This window comes from Eleutherodactylus coqui, chromosome 5, assembly GCF_035609145.1.
Source record: "Eleutherodactylus coqui strain aEleCoq1 chromosome 5, aEleCoq1.hap1, whole genome shotgun sequence".
In the NCBI taxonomy this organism is placed as follows: domain Eukaryota; kingdom Metazoa; phylum Chordata; class Amphibia; order Anura; family Eleutherodactylidae; genus Eleutherodactylus; species Eleutherodactylus coqui.
Window position 1 is genome coordinate 27,732,143 of NC_089841.1, and position 20,655 is coordinate 27,752,797.

Sequence of the window (20,655 nt, forward strand, 5' to 3'; positions counted from 1 at the left end):
TTTTACTCCAGACTATACAACATAAGCGAGGCGGGGGCGGGAACGGAGAGCCAACACACACGGGCGTTGTCAGAGTACCTGGACTCCCATGCCCCGGAGCCCCTCTCACAAGAGGAATCCGAGGGCATGGAAAAAGATTTCGAGCCAGAGGAACTCAAACGCGTACTCTCAGAAATTAAACCGGGGAAAAGCCCAGTCTCGGACGGGTACTCCCCGAGATTCTATAAGATTTGCGGAGACCTGATTTCAGATATGTTACTGAAAGCCTTTAACGAGGTCTCGGGGGGCTGCCCCTTCCCGTCCCAAGCCCTACAGGCACACATAGTCCTGATACCCAAGCCCGGGAAGGACCCCCTGTCGTGCGGTAGTTACCGACCAATTTCTCTCATCAACTGTGACTTAAAAATCTTTTCAAAAATGATAGCAAACAGGCTAAATCCCGCAATTCCCCGAATTATCCACGGAGACCAGGTGGGCTTTGTTTTAGGGAGAGAAGCGAGAGACAACTCCATAAAGACCCTGGCCCTAATCGACCGGGCAAGAAAGAAAAGAACCCCTCTATGCCTCCTCTCTGTCGACGCTGAAAAAGCGTTCGACAGAATCAGTTGGCAATTTCTCGAAGCGACAGTCCGTAGGGTGGGACTCGGCACCAGAGCTTTAAATCAGATAATGGCCCTATATCATCGCCCCTCGGCACAGGTCAGGGTCAATGGTAAGTTGTCATCGCCATTCGAGGTTAGGAACGGCACACGACAGGGGTGTCCCCTGTCCCCCACATTATATATCATAGTTATGGAAGTACTAGCCAACGCAATTAGGAACAACCCCTCAATACGCGGAATACAGACTGGTAGAGAGGAACGCAAATTATCACTTTACGCAGACGACCTCCTGTTATATGCCACTGAACCACACGTCAGCTTCCCCAATATTATGCAGGAGTTCGCTACGTTTGGCCAGTTCAGCAACTATAAGGTAAATGCTCAGAAGTCGGTAGTCCTAAATATTACCATCCCACAACAGGAAGTCAGCAATATGGCCGCAGCTTTCCCATTCCAATGGAAAAGCGATTCATTCAAGTATTTGGGAATTCATATCCCAACCGACCCAACCCAGCTGTTTGAGTTGAACTACAAGCCACTGCTACTGACCCTGAAAAAGGACATGGAGGGCTGGGCAAGAGGCTCGCTGTCATGGTTTGGTAGGATGAGTGCGGTTAAGATGGATATCCTCCCTAGGATATTGTACATCTTCCAATCAGCACCATGTAACCCCCCGAAAATCTTTTATAACAGACTGAGAAGCTTGATACTCCGGTTCATATGGAAGGGAGGCTCCAAAAGACTCAGCCATAAAAGCCTATCCAAACCAAAAACAAAGGGAGGGGTGGGCCTACCTGACCTATATCTATACCACAAAGCCACGATCGGAACCCTAATACTAGACCTGCACCACCACGAATCAGATAAACTGTGGGTACAAATCGAAAACGAGAATAATACCTTCTCACCAAAAGGAGCATTCTGGATCCCTAAGGGGGTCAACTGGGAGAGGGCGGAGGCATCGGGTCTGATGATCACCCTGCTGGGGGCATGGAAGGGGGGCTGCCAGACAACGGTCTCGGGTCCCCTTACCCCCTTAACTGGAAACCCACAAATTCCAGCAACAATGGGCACTCGTAGCCTGGGATTCCTACCCAGTGGAACGGAAGCTAGGACAGGGGAGGTGGTGGACACCCGGGGCATACGAGACCTGGCGACTATACAGGGGACAGGAGGAATTCCCCCGGGCTCATGGATGCAATATTTGCAGGTTCGTAGCTACCTAGGAAAAGTGAGGCCGGAACGGGGTGGAGCCTAAACCTTACCCCGTTTGAGGAACTATGCAGCAGAGGGGAGGCGCCCAAGCATACCGTGTCAATATTATATAGCCAGCTACTGGAGGAGAAGCTGGGTGGTCACACCCCCAGGTGGGTTGCCGCATGGGAAGAGGTCCTGGGTAGATCCTTTCCCGGAGAGCTCTGGAGCAAAGCTTTCCAGCACACCAATGGGATGTCGGTGGCAAGTAGGCTGCAGGAGCTGAACTTTAAGATTTTGTCAAGATGGTACATGACACCAGAGAGGCTCCACGCCCTATTCCCATCGGCTTCTAATATGTGTTGGCGATGCCACAGGGAAGTGGGCTCGATGCTACATATATGGTGGGAGTGCCCCATGATCAGACCCATCTGGCGAGACATGAGACAATTATACGAGAGAGTGTGCAGGGAATCACTGACCCCGACACCTGAGGTGGCACTTCTATCCTTCCCTCCACTAGGCGCCCACTCACTCAAAAAAGGCCTGCTGAAATTTTTCATTATGGCCACGAGGCAAGTGATACCCAGATTCTGGAAAAAGGACACAGAAATCCCTAGATGCGCATGGGTGGGGGCCTTAGACGAGATCGAAAGACTAGAGAGAATAAGATCACAGGAAGATACAACCGGAGCCGACAATTTCTACCGCACCTGGGCAGTCTGGATAGACGCACGTAACTCTCCTCTAATCACCAGGTGGCTACAAGACGGTAACTGTGAGTAGCCAACTCATACCTCGAGTAGTGGGACAACCAAAAGGCACTAACCTGAATCCCTCCTCGACACCCCCCCCCTTTCCCCGCCCTCCCCGTATAGCATACCTCCCCTTGTCTGTCAACTATCAGAATATAACGCACACATTAGCATATTGCTTTTCATAATTTTTTCTTGTCTTTTCTTAATTAGTTGCAACATTAAGTCGGTGAGGTGTATATCACACCACTTTCATAATATGTTAAAGTAATGTTATATATGCAACATAAAACCAATAAAATATGTTGAAATAAAAACTACAGCTCGTCTTGCAAAATATAAGCCCTCATAGAGCTCCGTACATAGAAAAATAAAAAAGTTACAGGACTTTGAATGCAGCTATAGAGAAAAAAAAAAGATTTTAAAAAAAAGGGGGTTTTATTGCAAAAAAGTGTAAAAACCTAAAAAAAATATAACAATTTTGGTATCGTTGTTACCGTACCGACCCGCAGAAAAAAGTTAGTGTGTCATTTATGCTGCATGATTAACGCTGTAAAAAAAAAGAAAAAAGAAATCTATGGCAGAATTGATGCGTTTTCTCTCCCTGTTATCATAAAAAAAAATAAAAAATTTTTTACGATATAGTCAATGTACCCAAAAGTGGCACCGATAAAACTACAGCTCGCCACGCAAAAAACAAGTCCTTATAAGGCCAGGTCGACGGAAAAATAAAAAAGTTATGGCTTTTGAAAAATTGAGATGGAAAAATACCCCAAAAAAAAAAATCGCTTGGTCCTCAATGCCAAAATAGGCCGTGTCATTAAGGGGTTAAATTACCCCGCCAATCTGTGGCTTTTGCGCCTGCGTCCGCCATTTTGGCGACGGACGCGTGCGCAGAAGCTGGGAAGGTCCGCGGATAAATCTGGGGGCTTTAGGTACCTAATTTCATCTCCCCTCATGGATATGATCCATGAGGGGAGATGAAACAAACTTTTCTTCTTTTTTTTCACTTTTTAAACTTTATTTACTTTTACATTATCGCTGCTATCCATTGGATAGCAGCGATCATGTGACCGGGAAGCGCATACAGCGGCTTCCAGTGACAGCTCCCTGCTCTCGGCTACTCACACTAGCCGGGAGCAGGGAGTTAAAAAAATTCCCGGGGCCTCACGGCTCTCTGCGCATGCGCGTGACGTAATGCGTCTGGCGCGCAGATGCCGGCGGCAGGGCCAGGAAGAAAGAAGATGATGCCGGACGGTGCAAAGGAGGGGGGGGGGCAGGGGGGGGGGGGGGGAGTACTCTCAGCTCCCCTTACGGATCTGATCCGTTACGGGAGCTGAAATCTCAACTGCTTTTAACTTTTTGGTAACTTGACCGGTGATCGCGTGACCGGGGGTGGGGTCCCGCGGTCCTGGATGACAGCTCCATGCTGTCGGCTACCTCCGGTAACCGGCAGTATGGAGCCATCACGTCCTGAGCATGCCAAGCTTTCATTCCTAGAGGAGGCATGTTTTTACATCCTCTAGGAATTAAGCCCAGCAGGCAAGGCATAAAAAGGCAATGGGGCCGTCACTAAGGGGTTAAGGGAAAGACAGAAATATATTTTTAATTATTTAACTCTCAGCCATGTTTTCAGCTTTAGAAATATACCCTGCATGTATTACAGGGTTCAAAATTCAGTTGCATTGTTTACTTGTGGCTTGTTGAGTGGTGAAACTTCCAAAAAATGATCACGTTTTAGGAAAAGTGGACCTTGATCATTCTTTCCCCACGGACTTCATTTAATGCATATGTGTCAAATTAAGGTCCCTGGATCGAATCCAGCCTGCTACCTCATTTACAGTCTTACAATTACAATCAGCCCTTTGAAGGCAACCATAACGCTGATGTGGTCCTTGGTAAACTTGAGTTTGACACAACTGATCTATTGTCTCTGGTAGAGATGAGCGAGCGTACTCGTCCGAGCTTGATACTCGTTCGAGTATTAGGGTGTTCAAGATGCTCGCTACTCGGGCCGAGTACCACACGGTATTAGAGTCAATTCCATTTCCTTCCCTGAAAGATTTGCGCCATTTTCTGGCCAGTAGAAATGCAGGGAAGACATTACAACTTCCTCCTGTGACGTTCCAGCCCTATCCCACCCCCCTGCAGTGAGTGGCTGGCGAGATCAAGTGACCCCCGAGTACTTAAATCAGCCCCGCCCGCGGCTCGCCTCAGACACACACTGGCAGAGATCAGGGAGAGTGCTGCTGCTGCTGCTGGTGGGAGAGTGTTAGTGTCTACAAGAACCCCAACGGTCCTTCTTAGGGCCACAGCTCACCTAGTGCACTACTGTTGTGGGTGCTGGGAGCAGTTTTGCTTTTTTTTTGTATATCGGGCGTGCAGCCCCATTACAGCTATAGCGTTCTCAGGCTGCAGTCTGTACTAAGTAGTATAGGGGAAGTATTGGTGAGGCAGGGACAGTGGTAGTGTGGAATCCTGTCTACCTGTGCATTTAACTCCGTGGTTGCTGGGAGTTGTAGTACCTCAGCATTGCACTGCAAGGCCTCAGTTCAGCCTTCAGTGTAATTTTTTGCTGGAGGCAGTTAGCGTTACGTAAGCGCTCTCTGCCTCCAAGTGCACGTTTAAAAAGCACTATTATTTTTCTGTGCTCTGGGTTACCAGACAGCTGCCAGCGCAGTGTACGGTGCCAGACAGCCATAGAAGGAGAGTCCAATACACGCTCCATTGCCTGCATTTTATTGGCAAAAGGCTAATTTTTAAAAAGGACTCCTTTTTTCCGTCTGCTTGTAACCCAGTGCACATTACTGCGTGGCCTGTGGGACTGGAGGTGAATCTCAACTGCATAGTGCTCAGCTCGTCCTGCTTGCATCCTTCCTTATAATTTAGCTCAGGCTTCTTTTTGCGTTGTATAACCGTTGACAGGCACCAACTGCGCGGCAATAATTCCAAAAAATATTTACACCGCTCAGTGTCTGCTCGATTCTTAATCCACCATGCTGAAGGGTAGGGGTAGAGGACGTGGACGTGGGCGAGGATGCGGAATTGCAAGTGAGGGTGTGGTTATAGGCCGAGTTCCTGGTCCAGGCGAATCACAGCCGGCTGCTGCGGGAGTAGGAGAGAGGACAGTTTCTGGGGTCCCTAGCTTCATATCACAATTTTTGGGTCCACGTCGTAGACCTTTATTAAAAACCGAGCAGTGTGAGCAGGTCCTGTCGTGGATGGCAGAAAGTGCATCCAGCAATCTATCGACCACCCAGTCTTCTACGCCGTCCACTGCTGCAACTCTGAATCCTCTGGCTGCTGCTCCTCCTTCCTCCCAGCCTCCTCACTCCATGAAACTGACACATTCTGATAAGCAGGCAGACTCCCAGGAACTTTTCTCGGGCCCCTGCCCAGATTGGCAACAATGGTTCCTCTTCCACCAGAGGAGTTTGTCGTGACCGATGCCCAACCTTTGGAAAGTTCCCGGGGTCCGGGGGATGAGGCTGGGGACTTCCGGCAACTTTCTCAAGAGCTTTCAGTGGGTGAGGAGGACGATGACGATGAGACACAGTTGTCTGTCAGTGAGGTAGTAGTAAGGGCAGTAAGTCCGAGGGAGGAGCGCACAGAGGATTCGGAGGAAGAGCCGCTGGACGATGAGGTGACTGACCCCACCTGGTGTGATAAGCCAACTAAGGACAGGTCTTCAGAGGGGGAGGCAATTGCACCCGCAACAGGTTGGAAGAGGCAGTGGGGTGGCCAGGGGTAGGGGCAGGGCCAGAGCGAATAATCTACCAGCTGTTTCCCAAAGCACGCCCTCGCGCCAAGCCACCGTGCAGAGGCAAAGGTGCTCTAAGGTGTGGCAGTTTTTCACTGAGACCGCGGACGACTGGCGAACAGTGGTGTGCAACCTTTGTCGTGCCAAGATCAGCCGGGGAGCCACCACCACCAGCATGCGCAGGCATATGATGGCCAAGCATCCCACAAGGTGGGACGAAGGCCGTTCACCGCCTCCGGCTTGCGCCACTGCCTCTCCCCCTGTGCCCCAACCTGCCACTGAGATCCAACCCCCCTCTGACGACACAGGCACGACTGTCTTCTGGCCTGAACCCACACCCTCACCTCCGCTGTCCTCGGCTCCATCCAGCAATGTCTCTCAGCGCAGCGTCCAGCTGTCGCTAAGAGAATCATTGGAGCGAAAGCGCAAATACGCCGCCATGCACCTGCACGCTCAAGCTTTAAATGTCTACATAGCCAAATTGATCATCCTGTAGATGCTCCCCTACAGGCTGGTGGAAACTGAGGCTTTCAAAAACAAGATGGCGGCGGCGGTCCAGCGCTATTCTGTCCCCAGTCGCCACTATTTTTCATGGTGTGCCGTTCCAGCCCTGCACGACCATGTCTCACGCAACATTGTACGTGCCCTCACCAACACTGTTACTGGCAAGGTCCACTTAACAACGGACACGTGGACAAGCACAGGTGGGCAGGGCCACTATATCTCCCTGACGGCACATTGGGTGAATTTAGTGGAGGCTGGGACCGAGTCAGAGCCTGGGGCCGCTCATGTCCTACCCACCCCCAGAATTGCGGGCCCCAGATCGGTGCTGGTATCTGCGGCGGTGTATGCCACCTCCACTCAACCTTCCTCCTCCTTCTCCAACGCAACCTCTACCTCACAATCAAGACGTGTCAGCAGCAGCACATCGCCAGCAGTCGGTGTCGCGCAGCAGCATAGCGGTGCTGAAACTACTCAGCTTAGGAGAGAAGAAGCACACGGCCCACGAACTGTTGCACGGTCTGACAGAGCAGACCGACCGCTGGCTTTCGCCACTGAGCCTCCAACCGGGCATGGTCGTGTGTGACAACGGCCGTAACCTGGTGGCGGCTCTGCAGCTCGGCAGCCTCACGCACGTGCCATGCCTGGCCCACGTCTTTAATTTGGTGGTTCAGCGGTTTCTGAAAGGCTACCCACACTTGTCAGACCTCCTCGGCAAGGTGCGCCGGGTCAGCGCACATTTCCGCAAGTCCAACACGGACGCTGCCACCCTGGGGACCCTGCAACATCGGTTTAATCTGCCAGTGCACCGACTGCTTTGCGACGTGCCCACACGGTGGAACTCTACGCTTCACATTTTGTCCCGGCTCTATGAGCAGCGTAGAGCTATAGTGGAATACCAACCCCAACATGGGTGGCGTAGTGGGAGTCAGCCTCCTCAATTCTTTACAGAAGAGTGGGCCTGGATGGCAGATATCTGCCAGGTCCTTGGAAACTTTGAGGACTCCACCCTGATGGTGAGCAGCGATGCTGCAATCATTAGCATCACCATTCCTCTGCTATGCCTGTTGAGAAGTTCTCTGCAAAGCATAAAGGCTGATGCTTTGCGGGCGAAAACGGAGGCAGGGGAAGACAGTATGTCGCTGGATAGTCAGAGCACCCTCATGTCTATATCTCAGTGCGTGGAGGAGGAGGGGGAGGAGCCTGAGGAGGTAGAGACAGCTGGGCCCACTGCAGAGGGTATCCATGCTGCTTGCCTCTCATCCATTCAGCGTGTATGGCCTGAGGAGGATCTTCAAAGTGATCTTTCTAGTGAGGACAGCCATATGTTGCGTACAGGTACCCTGGCACACTTGGCTGACTTTATGTTAGCATGCCTTTCTCGTGACCCTCGCTTTAGACGCATTCTGGCCACTACGGATTACTGGGTGTACACACTGCTCGACCCACGGTATAAGGAGAACCTTTCCACTCTCATTCCCGAAGAGGAAAGGGGTTTGAGAGTGATGCAATACCACAGGGCCCTGGTGGACAAACTAATGGTAAACTTCCCATCCGACAGCGCTAGTGGCAGAAGGCGCAGTTCCGAGGGCCAAGTAGAAGGGGAGGCGCGGAGATCAGGCAGCATGTTCAGTGCAGGCAGGGGAACACTCTCCAAGGCCTTTGCCAGCTTTATGGCTCCCCAGCAAGACTGTGTCACACCTCCCCAGTCCAGGCTGAGTCGGAGGGAGCACTGTAAGAAGATGGTGAGGGAGTACGTGGCCGATCGCACGACCGTCCTCCGTGACGCCTCTGCTCCGTACAACTACTGGGTGTCAAAGCTGGACACGTGGCCCGAACTCGCGCTGTATGCCCTGGAGGTGTTGGCGTGCCCTGCGGCTAGCGTCTTGTCAGAGAAGGTGTTTAGTGCAGCTGGGGGAATCATCACGGACAAGCGTACCCACCTGTCAACTGACAGCGCCGACAGGCTTACACTCATAAAGATGAACAAAGCCTGGATTTCCCCAGACTTCTCTTCTCCACCAGCGGACAGCAGCGCTACCTAAAGAGCTTTGTCAATCTGTGTATGATATTCGTCCTCCTCCTCCGGCTCCTCCTCCTGAAACCTCACGTAATCACCCCGAACGGGCAATTTTTCTGTGGGCCAAAAGGCTCATTACTTTTCAAAATAATATTTATCGGTTTCAATTCTCATTAAAGCATGGAAACTTCCACCTGAACCAATTTTTATTTTGACTGGGCTGCCTCCAGGCCTAGTTACAAATTAAGCCACAGTAAGCTAAGCGATTAATAGGTTTCACCTGTCCTCTGGGTTGGGCATGGGCAATTTTTCTGGGGTATATTTGTACTGTCGGTACACCAATTTTTCGGGCCCTCGCCTACAATGTAATCCAAGTAATTTTATGGGCTTCGCCTGCACTCATGGTACACCACTGTGTCTGGGGTTGGCCTACACTTGTGCTACAGAAATGTAACTCTGTTCTGCCTACCTATACTTCTGCCACTGTAACGCTAGAGGGGTCTGACTAGATTTCTGCAACAGAAATGTTACTTCGGTCTGCCGATACTTCTGCTCCTGAAATGTTACCTTAGTTGGTCTATACTGTTACTACTGTAATTCAACTAATACTGGGCTCTGCCCATAATGCTTCACGGAAATGTTACTGGGGCATGTCTATACTGCTATAACAGAAATGTAACTAATAGTGGGCTCTGCCCATACTGCTTCTACGTTAATGTTACTGGGGTCTGTCTGCATTGCTGGAACTGAAATGTGACTGGGGCATGTCGCAACTGATACTACTGAAATGTTACTGGGGTCTGTCAATACTGCTGTAAATGAAATGTTACTGGGGTCTGTCTATACTGTTGCTACTGAAATGTTACTGGGGCCTGTCCCTAATGATACTACTGAAATGTTACAGGGGTCTGTCTGCACTGCTGGAAATGAAATGTGACTGGGGTCTGTCTACACTGCTGGAACTGAAATGTTACTGGGGTCTGTCTAGACTTATACTACTGAAATGTTACTGGGGTCTGTGTATACTGCTGCAAATGAAATGTTAGTGGGGTCTGTCCTCACTGCTGCCAATGAAATGTTACAGGGGTCTGTCCATACTCTTACCACTGAAATGTTACTAATTCTCAGCTTTGCCTATACTGCTGCTACTGCTATGTTACAGGGTTGTGGAAACAGAGGCTTCCCAAAGACATGATGGTGGCGAGGCCGCGCTACTAGGTCCCCAGGCGCCACAACTTTTCAGCGACGCGGTCACTGGAAAGGTGCGTATAACCACGGACACGGGGACAGGACACGTACTGCCTCAAAAACATCCCCTTTCTCCTCCTCCAGCAATGAAAACATTCTTGACAAATGCTTTCGCAGTGGTCCGTCTGGCGGCAGTCCAAGAATCTCACCTTAAACGACACAATAAGAAAGCCCCCCACCATGGCCCACTTAATCCTGGCCACATTCTGAAAACCAATGAAATAAAACCGCGCTAATAGGTCCATAGTTGGCAAAGCCCACCTGTATTTTATCTGACGTTACCTCAGCTATGCAGGGCACTGCTATGGGATTTATTAATGTACCGCCGGTGGCTTCCTGTGACCCACCCATGCTGTCGGTCCACATAGACTTCACATTAGGGAGATTTACCTGCCTGTGTATACTTTTTAAAAACTCGAGTCTGACTGGGGCATGCAATTTGGGCCGAAGCCCACCTGTATTTATTCAGACGTTAGCTCTGCTGTCCAGGGCACTGCAATGGGATATATTTATGTACCGCCGGTGGCTTCCTGGGACCCACCCATGCTGTCAGTCCACACGGACTTCATATTAGGGAGATGTACCTGTCTATGTATACTTATAAAAAAACCCAGTCTGACTGGGGCATGCAGTGTGGGCCAAAGCCCACCTGTATTTATTCTGACATTAGCTCTACTATCCATTGCACTGCATTGGGACAAACTACAGAACCAATACAGCGCTAATGAGACGTGCACAGCTACGGTAGCATTGGAGTCCGCTGTAGGCCCACGATTGCTGAGGGTTTGTGCAGAGGCCTATGTCCTTGGTGCAGTGAAAGTCCGCTTCCTGCCTACGATTGCTGAAGCTGTGGGCCGAGGCCTATGTCGTGGGCGCGGAGCAAGTCTGCCATGTTTGGCCGCTCAGATTTATTTTTTGTTCATGTCTTGGGTTTCCTAGGACCCACCTATGCTGTTGGTGCCCACTTAGTTCCCATCGCGGTGTTTGACCTGTCTGGCACAAAGACACTGACTGACTTGGGTAGGGGGCAGAGTCCAGATGGCTTTCCCCTTGCAGTGTCGACTGAGCTATGCGACACCTAGACAGAATGAATACTGTGTGGGCACATGGATTCCCCATTGCTATGCCCACGTTTGCAGCTCCTGACGGAGGTGGCACAGGATTGGATTTCTCATTGCTTCTGTACAGCATTGTGGGCTATCGCCCCTTTTAAAGAGGGTCGCTGCCTGGCCCTGCCAACCCTCTGCAGTGTGTGCCTCCGGTTCCTCCTCATTGCAGATGTACTGAGAAATAGACATGAGGGTGGTGTGGCTATGCATGCAGTGTGTGGCATGAGGGCAGCTGAAGGCTGTGCAGGGACACTTTTGTGAGCGGTCTGGACACTGGGTCGTGCGGGGGGGGGGGGGGGGGGGTTGGGCAGCATGTAACCCAGGAGAAGAGGCAGTGATTGTGCTTGGTTGGAGGTAGTGTGGTGCTTAGCTAAGGCGTGGCTTGCTAATGAGGGTTTGTCCGAAGTAAAAATTTTTAGGGGGGGCCCCACTCTTGCCGCTATTGTGGCTTAATAGTGGGACCTGGGAATCTGAAATGCAGCCCAGCATGTAGCCCCTCGCCAGTCCTATCTGTTTCTGTGTCGTTTCCATCACTTTCTGGGGTTTTGCAGATTTCCACCAATGAAAACCTTAGCGGAGCATGGGTGATATACAAAAATGCTCGAGTCGCCCATTGACTTCAATGGGGTTCGCTACTCGAAACAAACTCTCGAGCATCGCGGAAAGTTCGACTCGAGCAACGAGCACCCGACGATTTTGGTGCTCGCTCATCTCTAGTCTCTGGTCAGCGGTAATTCTGCCATCTCCACCAGCCTCATCACACAAGTACAAGACATCTAATAAGACTAAAGACAAGAGCTTCACAGCCTTCTACAGATCACAGGGACATCTCCATCTACCTGATGGTCCTGTGGAAGAAGAGGACGGGGACATCTCTCTGGTGGGCTTCTCTTACTGGATGGAACTGCAGGAAACACAGACAGACACTGAAGTAATTCTTTACATACAGATAATAAAGTCCCGTGTATTTAGTCCTGTCTATTACCTGGTGATGGGAGCGGCTGGCGGGTCTCCATCATGGCCTCCTTGTACAGATCCTTGTGTCCTTCTAAATACTCCCACTCCTCCATGGAGAAATAGACAGCGACATCCTGACACCTTATAGGGACCTGACAACACAATATACAGTCATTACCCAGAAGCCTCCAGTGCTGTTACTGTATAATGTCCCAACATTCCCTGCAGCGTCACCTCTCCAGTTAGCAGCTCCATAATCTTGTTGGTGAGTTCTAGAATCTTCTGTACATTGATGTCCTCATGTATCAGGGGGTGAGATGGGGGCCCCATTATTGGGCTCCGGGGTCTTCCCCATCCATCACACACAGGGGCCCGACAGCCATCACTAAAGGTCTTCTTCACTACTGTGTAATCCTGTATGTGGGAGACATTAATAAATATCACTACAGACATTTCCAGAGTCCATCACTTCTCCAGTGACATCATCTGTTATTACTATAGATAAGAATGCAATGTGACATCATCAGAATCTCTCCTCCCTTCAGTGACATCATCTGTTATTACCATAGATAAGAATGATGTAATGTGACATCATCAGAATCTCTCCCCTCTTCAGTGACATCATCTGCTATTACCATAGATAAGAATGATGTAATGTGACATCATCAGAATCTCTCACCTCCCCAATCAGCTGGAAGAGTATCTCTAGGGTGAGATTTAATACACTTTCTGCCGTGTTGTTTCTGTCCTTCTCCATCTTTGATGAAGCAATCTGGTAGGAACTTGAATGAAAAGAATATGAACCAATGTAAAAAACACAAACAACATAAGAAACTAAATTTACTGGAGATAATAAGGGAAAACATTTAGAAGTATTTTCCCATTACATAAAAAGTGATTGGCTGCAGCAGTCACATGTCCTGGTCAGCAGCAGCCAGGAAAGATGGAGTGGTTATGAAGCAAGTCATAGGAAAACCCCGATAAGGAGATATTAAAAGGAACCTGTCAGAGTTTTATGAAGCCCGAACTACAGGCAAATCAAATTCCAGACAGGGTTCTCCCCAACCCAGATTAGGTCGACTGATAGCCATGAGGCAGGGAGAAGTCGGCAGCGACCGCCCCACTGACTCTTCTCCAAGTTCAGAGCTGCTTTTTCCAGTCTTTTCTCTGAAGCGCTGCAGTGTTTTAGAGCACAATATAGATGTCTGCAATGTACATACGTGTTGGGATGTATGTGTGACAATATACATGTCTGCAATGTACATGCGTGTTGGGATGTATGTGTGACAATATAGATGTCTGCAATGTACATGCGTGTTGGGATGTATGTGTGACAATATAGATGTCTGCAATGTACATGCGTGTTGGGATGTATGTGTGACAATATACATGTCTGCAATGTACATGCGTGTTGGGATGTATGTGTGACATCGGGCAGCAGAATCCTCCTGACAGCTTCCCTTTAACCCCTTCCTGCAGCCATTTTTTCCCTACCGCCCAGGGGCAATTGCTTTATTTCTGCTAACATAACTGTATGCGAGCTTCTCTGGAGGAACAAGGAGTCTTTTTTTAAAGCCTCATTTAACATACGGAGAACTTTGTAAAATATTCTATTAGAAGATCATTTATTAGGAAATGTTTTTAAAAATCGTGGTGGAATTATTTAAAAACGTGATTGAGCCATAGTTCTTTTTGTACATCGCTGTGCAGTAAAGGGACACGTTCTTCCTATTTCAGTGTGCCGGTGAGAATACGGCGATGACACATTTCTATAGTTTCGGTTATCTTTTACTTCTTTTTTAAAAATTACCCTTTTTTGATTAAAGCTGCTTTCTGCTGAGGAAACTGTATTTTGTATTAATGAGTTTGTTTTGTGTTTCAGTAGAACAGCGCTTCTGTAAGACATACGGAGAAGCAAGCAGGATGTTCTACAGCCCCCCCCCCCCCCCCCGAGGGTGCGGCCCCTCTAGTGCTTATCTAGTGATAACAGGAGTACCCAGTGATGTCAGGATGATGTGGCCCCTGTAATACACGGCTGTTACACCCGCCGCATACAGCCATTTGTATTCTGCTATAAAACCCACCTAGTAAAGCGGAGACTCAGCCCACGTAACACATGACGTGTCCATAGAATGATTCCGAGCTCGAACCAACCTCACCCAATTAGTCACCCGCATTATATCTAACACTCCAAACTCTGAACCCCAGAACTTCTCATATTCCCCTTTGGTGGATCTGGGGGAGATGTTGTTTATTGCCGGCTGAGCTGCAGTTTGTATTAGTGCTGTTTAGGGATATAGGACTTCTAGATCATTCTTTATTTGATTTTTGGGGAGACGAGGCGACTACAGATCAGCCATTCTAGCATTATATTTTCTCTCTCACATAACTTTCACTATGTGGCATAAATACCATGCTGCTTTAACCCTTTTCTTGCTGACCATGAATCTCTCAGTGAGGCGCTCCAGTAGGTAATAACGTAGGTGGAACATCCTTGCTACTAATTGCTGTATCTCAGGCTGTATTGTGGCTGGAGGACCGATTTTATGCTGGTTTTAAAGCCCATAATGTGGAATGTTGGTCCTGGCCACAATACAGCCTGAGATACAGAAGGTGGAAGTGGGGAATGAAGTGACAGCTGCACAGACCTGCAGATCTCAGTCTGGTCATTCCTGGGTTTCTATAGGCTTTATCTCAGGCTGTGTTGCACATAGAGCATCCATCATCGCCTTGTTTTACATCCAAAAGTTTTAGAAAAAAGGGACCGTTTTTTGAAGCTATCTGCTACACAACCTGAGGTAGAGAAAGTGGAAATGGTGCCAACCTCTTTAGTCAGCTTTCAGTTTAAGGGCCCTCTTAGAAGGAAGGATTATCATTTTAAAAAATTGTTAAAATGAGCAAAAGGGTGTACTAGGTATTGTGGATGTAGCAGAGCTGTATGTGTGTAATGTACACGCTCCTGTACTGTATGTGTATTGTGGATGTAGCAGTGCTGTATGTGTGTAATGTACACGCTCCTGTACTGTATGTGTATTGTGGATGTAGCAGAGCTGTATGTGTGTAATGTACACGCTCCTGTACTGTATGTGTGTTGTGGATGTAGCAGAGCTGTATGTGTGTAATGTACATGCTCCTGTACTGTATGTGTATTGTGGATGTAGCAGAGCTGTATGTGTGTAATGTACACGCTCCTCTACTGTATGTGTATTGTGGATGTAGCAGAACTGTATGTGTGTAATGTACACGCTCCTGTACTGTATGTGTATTGTGGATGTAGCAGAGCTGTATGTGTGTAATGTACACGCTCCTGTACTGTGTGTGTATTGTGGATGTAGCAGAGCTGTATGTGTGTAATGTACACGCTCCTGTACTGTATGTGTATTGTGGATGTAGCAGAGCTGTATGTGTGTAATGTACACGCTCCTGTACTGTATGTGCATTGTGGATGTAGCAGAGCTGTATGTGTGTAATGACACGCTCCTGTACTGTGGATGTAGCAGAGCTGTATGTGTGTAATGTACACGCTCCTGTACTGTGGATGCAGCAGAGCTGTATGTGTGTAATGTACACGCTCCTGTACTGTATGTGTATTGTGGATGTAGCAGAGCTGTATGTGTGTAATGTACACGCTCCTGTACTGTATGTGTATTGTGGATGTAGCAGAGCTGTATGTGTGTAATGTACACGCTCCTGTACTGTATGTGTATTGTGGATGTAGCAGAGCTGTATGTGTGTCATGTACACGCCCCTGTACTGTATGTGTATTGTGGATGTAGCAGAGCTGTATGTGTATAATGTACATGCTCCTGTACTGTATGTGTATTGTGGATGTAGCAGAGCTGTATGTGTGTAATGTACACGCTCCTGTACTGTATGTGTATTGTGGATGTAGCAGAGCTGTATGTGTAATGTACACGCTCCTGTACTGTATGTGTATGGTGGATGTAGCAGAGCTGTATGTGTAATGTACACGCTCCTGTACTGTATGTGTATGGTGGATGTAGCAGAGCTGTATGTGTGTAATGTACACGCTCCTGTACTGTATGTGTATTGTGGATGTAGCAGAGCTGTATGTGTAATGTACACGCTCCTGTACTGTATGTGTATTGTGGATGTAGCAGAGCTGTATGTGTAATGTACACGCTCCTGTATGTGTATTGTGGATGTAGCAGAGCTGTATGTATGTAATGTACACGCTCCTGTACTGTATGTATATTGTGGATGTGGCAGAGCTGTATGTGTGTAATGTACACGCTCCTGTACTGTATGTGTATTGTGGATGTAGCAGAGCTGTATGTGTGTAATGTACACGCTCCTGTACTGTATGTGTATTGTGGATGTAGCAGAGCTGTATGTGTGTAATGTACGCGCTCCTGTACTGTATGTGTATTGTGGATGTAGCAGAGCTGTATGTGTGTAATGTACACGCTCCTGTACTGTATGTGTATTGTGGATGTAGCAGAGCTGTATGTGTGTAATGTACACGCTCCTGTACTGTATGTGTATTGTGGATGTAGCAGAGCTGTATGTGTAATGTACACGCTCCTGTACTGTATGTGTATGGTGGATGTAGCAGAGCTGTATGTGTAATGTACACGCTCCTGTACTGTATGTGTATGGTGGATGTAGCAGAGCTGTATGTGTGTAATGTACACGCTCCTGTACTGTATGTGTATTGTGGATGTAGCAGAGCTGTATGTGTAATGTACACGCTCCTGTACTGTATGTGTATTGTGGATGTAGCAGAGCTGTATGTGTAATGTACACGCTCCTGTACTGTAGGTCTATTGTGGATGTAGCAGAGCTGTATGTGTGTAATGTACCCGCTCCTGTACTGTATGTGTATTGTGGATGTAGCAGAGCTGTATGTGTAATGTACGCGCTCCTGTACTGTATGTGTATTGTGGATGTAGCAGAGCTGTATGTGTAATGTACGCGCTCCTGTCCTGTATGTGTATTGTGGATGTAGCAGAGCTGTATGTGTCATGTACGCGCTCCTGTACCCCTCAGTTCGGTTTTTCTGCACCGAGGACAAAGCGTTGTATCGCTCTCCATGAACACGCACTAGCACACCACGCACACAACGACACGTACCGTATGCACTCCATACACATGAGCACATGCTAGCAGACTCCATAATCCTCACCATACAGGCCCTCATGCAGGAGAAAACCTGCAAATATCCAAAAATGAGCCTAAAGTTCCTGTAGATTCCTCCGGCCGCAGGCAGCAGCTTACCTAGATGCACAGCTGTAACTGTATCTGCCTGCACACTGTGTACCACGTGGGGCCCAACAACCAATGAGGCGGCTGGATTAGTCAATGCTACTGAAGTGTGCTGGAAAAGAAATCTATGTCTCTCATACCTCCACCGGGGTAGATGCTGGAATGGAGGGGCTCCTAGGAGGTCTGAGGACAGGAAGTCACATGGTCTGAGGTCACATGACTGTAAGGGGAGGGGATTACTAATACTGTAGTACTGTGGAGAGGAGGATGCTGGGAGGGCTGTGATTTGAATGCAGGAAGGAATGGTGTCATCTCTCCATAAGGAGAGCACCCAAAAAGTGTGAGGAGACACCTAGGGGTCGGGGATGGTATCGTCTCTCCCCAAGCAGAGCAGCCATCTGTGTGGTTACTGGCTTGGTTTCCTATTCCTCTTCATTATTTGCATAGAATGCAGGAAGACTTGGTCTCATTACCCCCCAGGATTCCTCTTCCTCTGTATGAGAATGCTGCCCCCTCCTGGTCGGAGGGTCCCGATGCTTCACCCCCCAGGATTCCTCTTCCTCTGTGTGAGGATGCTGCCCCCTCCTGGTCGGAGGGTCCCGATGCTTCACCCCCCAGGATTCCTCTTCCTCTGTGTGAGGATGCTGCCCCCTCCTGGTCGGAGGGTCCCGATGCTTCACCCCCCAGGATTCCTCTTCCTCTGTGTGAGGATGCTGCCCCCTCCTGGTCGGAGGGTCCCGATGCTTCACCCCCCAGGATTCCTCTTCCTCTGGCCGCCTGCATACGAGCGGAAATCCCGCCGCGGGATTTCCCGCGGGATTTCCGCCGCTGAAAGTTTGCATAGGAGTGCATTAAAATACGCACTCCTATGCAGACGGCAGCGGTTTGGCCGCGCGAAATATCGCGCGGCAAACAAACCGCGGCATGTTCTAATTTTCTGCGGTGCACGCACTCACCCGGCTCCGGTCTGCGCATGCGCCGGCTGATCGGCAGCCAGCACATGAAAGAGCCGGGGCCGCCAGGCGCGGGTGAGTACGCGCTTGTCACTGCAGGCTCTCGGGTCAGATCGCGCGGCGAGAATTCTCGCTGCCGGGTCCGACCCGCTCGTCTGCAGGCGGCCTCTGTGTGAGAATGCTGCCCCCTCTTGGTCCCCCCACCCCCTTTAGGATTCCCCTTCCTGTTTGGGGATGCTGCCCCCTCCTGGTCGCATATTTCCCTTTTCAGCCGCAGTTCTCCGGCGCGGCGCATTCAGCCAATCAGCTGGCTGGAATCGGCACCACGTGACTACACAGCGTGCATGGGGATTGCCTTCAGCAGCCGTGTGCACTACACACTACAGTTAAGCAGCGGGGTTAGGGTTTAGGGTTAGGTTTAGGGTTAGGGTTGGGGTTAGGGTTTAGGGTTTAGGGTTAGGTTTAGGGTTGGGGTTGGGGTTGGGCTTAGGTAACCCTAACCCTAAACCCTAAACCTAACGCCGTGCTGCTTAAGTGTAGTGTGTAGTGCACGGCTGCTGAAGGTAATCCCCATGCACGCTGTGTGGTCACGTGGTGCCGATTCCAGCCAGCTGATTGGCTGAATGCGCCGCGCCGGAGAACTGCGGCTGAAAAGCGTAATATGCCTCCTGGTCAGAGGGTCCCAGTCTTTCACCCCCTAGGATTCCTCTTCCTCTGTGTGAGGATGCTGCCCCCTCCTGGTCGGAGGGTCCGGTCCTTCACTCCCCAGGATTCCTCTTCTGTGTGAGAATGCTGCCCCCTCCTGGTCGGAGGGTCCAGTCCTTCACCCCCCAGTATTCCTCTTCCTCTGTGTGAGAATGCTGCCCCCTTCTGGTCGGAGGGTCCGGTCCTTCACCCCCCAGGATTCCTCTTCCTCTGTGTGAGGATGCTGCCCCCTCCTGGTCGCATATTTGGTATTTTAGCCGCACTTATACGGCGCTGCTGATTAGAGCCACCTGATTGGCTCTTCGGCACCACGTGACTACACAGTGTGCACGCGGATTGCCTTCATCAGCCGTGCACTACACACTACAGTTAAGCAGTCGTGCACGATCAGCCGTGCTAACCGTAACCCTAAACCCTAACCCCCGTGGGTCTCCTGAAGTAGCACTGGTGCACATCTGCAAAGGAGGGTCTGTGCACGGCTGCTTAACTGTAGTGTGTAGGGCACGGCTGCTTAAAGGGGTTGTCCCGAGGCAGCAAGTGGGTCTATACACTTCTGTATGGCCATAATAATGCACTTTGTAATGTACATTGTGCATTAATTATGAGCCATACAGAAGTTATAAAAAGTTTTATACTTACCTGCTCCGTTGCTGGCGTCCTCGTCTCCATGGTGCCGACTAATTTTCGCCCTCCGATGGCCAAATTAGCCGCGCTTGCGCAGTCCGGGTCTTCTTCTTTTCTGAATGGGGCTCCGTGTAGCTCCGCCCCGTCACGTGCCGATTCCAGCCAATCAGGAGGCTGGAATCGGCAATGGACCGCACAGAAGCCCTGCGGTCCATGGAGACAGAGGATCCCGGCGGCCATCTTCAGCAGGTGAGTATGAAGACGCCGGACCGCCGGGATTCAGGTAAGCGCTGTGCGGGTTGTTTTTTTAACCCCTGCAGCGGGGTTGTCTCGCGCCGAACGGGGGGGGGGGTTTAAAAAAAATAAAACCCGTTTCGGCGCGGGACAACCCCTTTAACTGTAGTGTGTGGTGCACGGCTGCTTAACTGTAGTGTGTAGGGCACGGCTGCTTAACCCCTTAACGACCGGGCCATAGTGTTTTTACGTCCTCAGCAAGTGTGCTTTATTCTCTGAGGACGTAAAAACGTGCGTCCTGCAGAGAATAGAGCCCCGTGGGCTGAGGACGTGACAGCTCCATGCTGTCGGTGCCCGCAGGTAGCCGACAGCATGGAGCTGTCATCCCGGGCTGCGCCCCCCCCCCCCCCGACATTGCGATCAGCGCTGTCCAATAGATAGCGCTGATCGCAAAAAAGTAAATAAAAGTGCCCAAAAGTTAGATATTCAGCTCCCCTGATGAATCGGATCCATCAGGGGAGCTGAAAAATCTCACGTGTCTTGTCGGCGGTGTCCCCCGGAGATCTGGTCCTCCCGGACCCGCCGGCGGCCTTCTGCGCATGCGCGCCAGACGATTACATCACGTGCATGCGCAGAAGCCCGGGAGCCCCCGGCAAATTCAAAACCTCCTGGCTCCCGGCTCCTGAAGGTAGCCGGGAACCAGGAGGTGTTACCGGGGACCGGATGACAGTGATCATGTATAGTAAAAAAAAAAGTGTGAAAAAGTT

General features: G+C 49.9%; 1 protein-coding gene and 1 pseudogene across 1 annotated transcript in view; one reads left to right on the forward strand and one right to left on the reverse strand.

Annotated features, from left to right (window-relative positions):
- LOC136629154 (zinc finger protein 345-like) overlaps positions 1 to 17,556 on the reverse strand; it is a 38,631-nt pseudogene extending 21,075 nt beyond the window's left edge.
- Positions 1 to 20,655, forward strand: part of LOC136629122 (zinc finger protein 135-like) — a 489,576-nt gene that overhangs the window by 320,465 nt on the left and 148,456 nt on the right. The gene's annotated exons all lie outside the window — the stretch shown is intronic.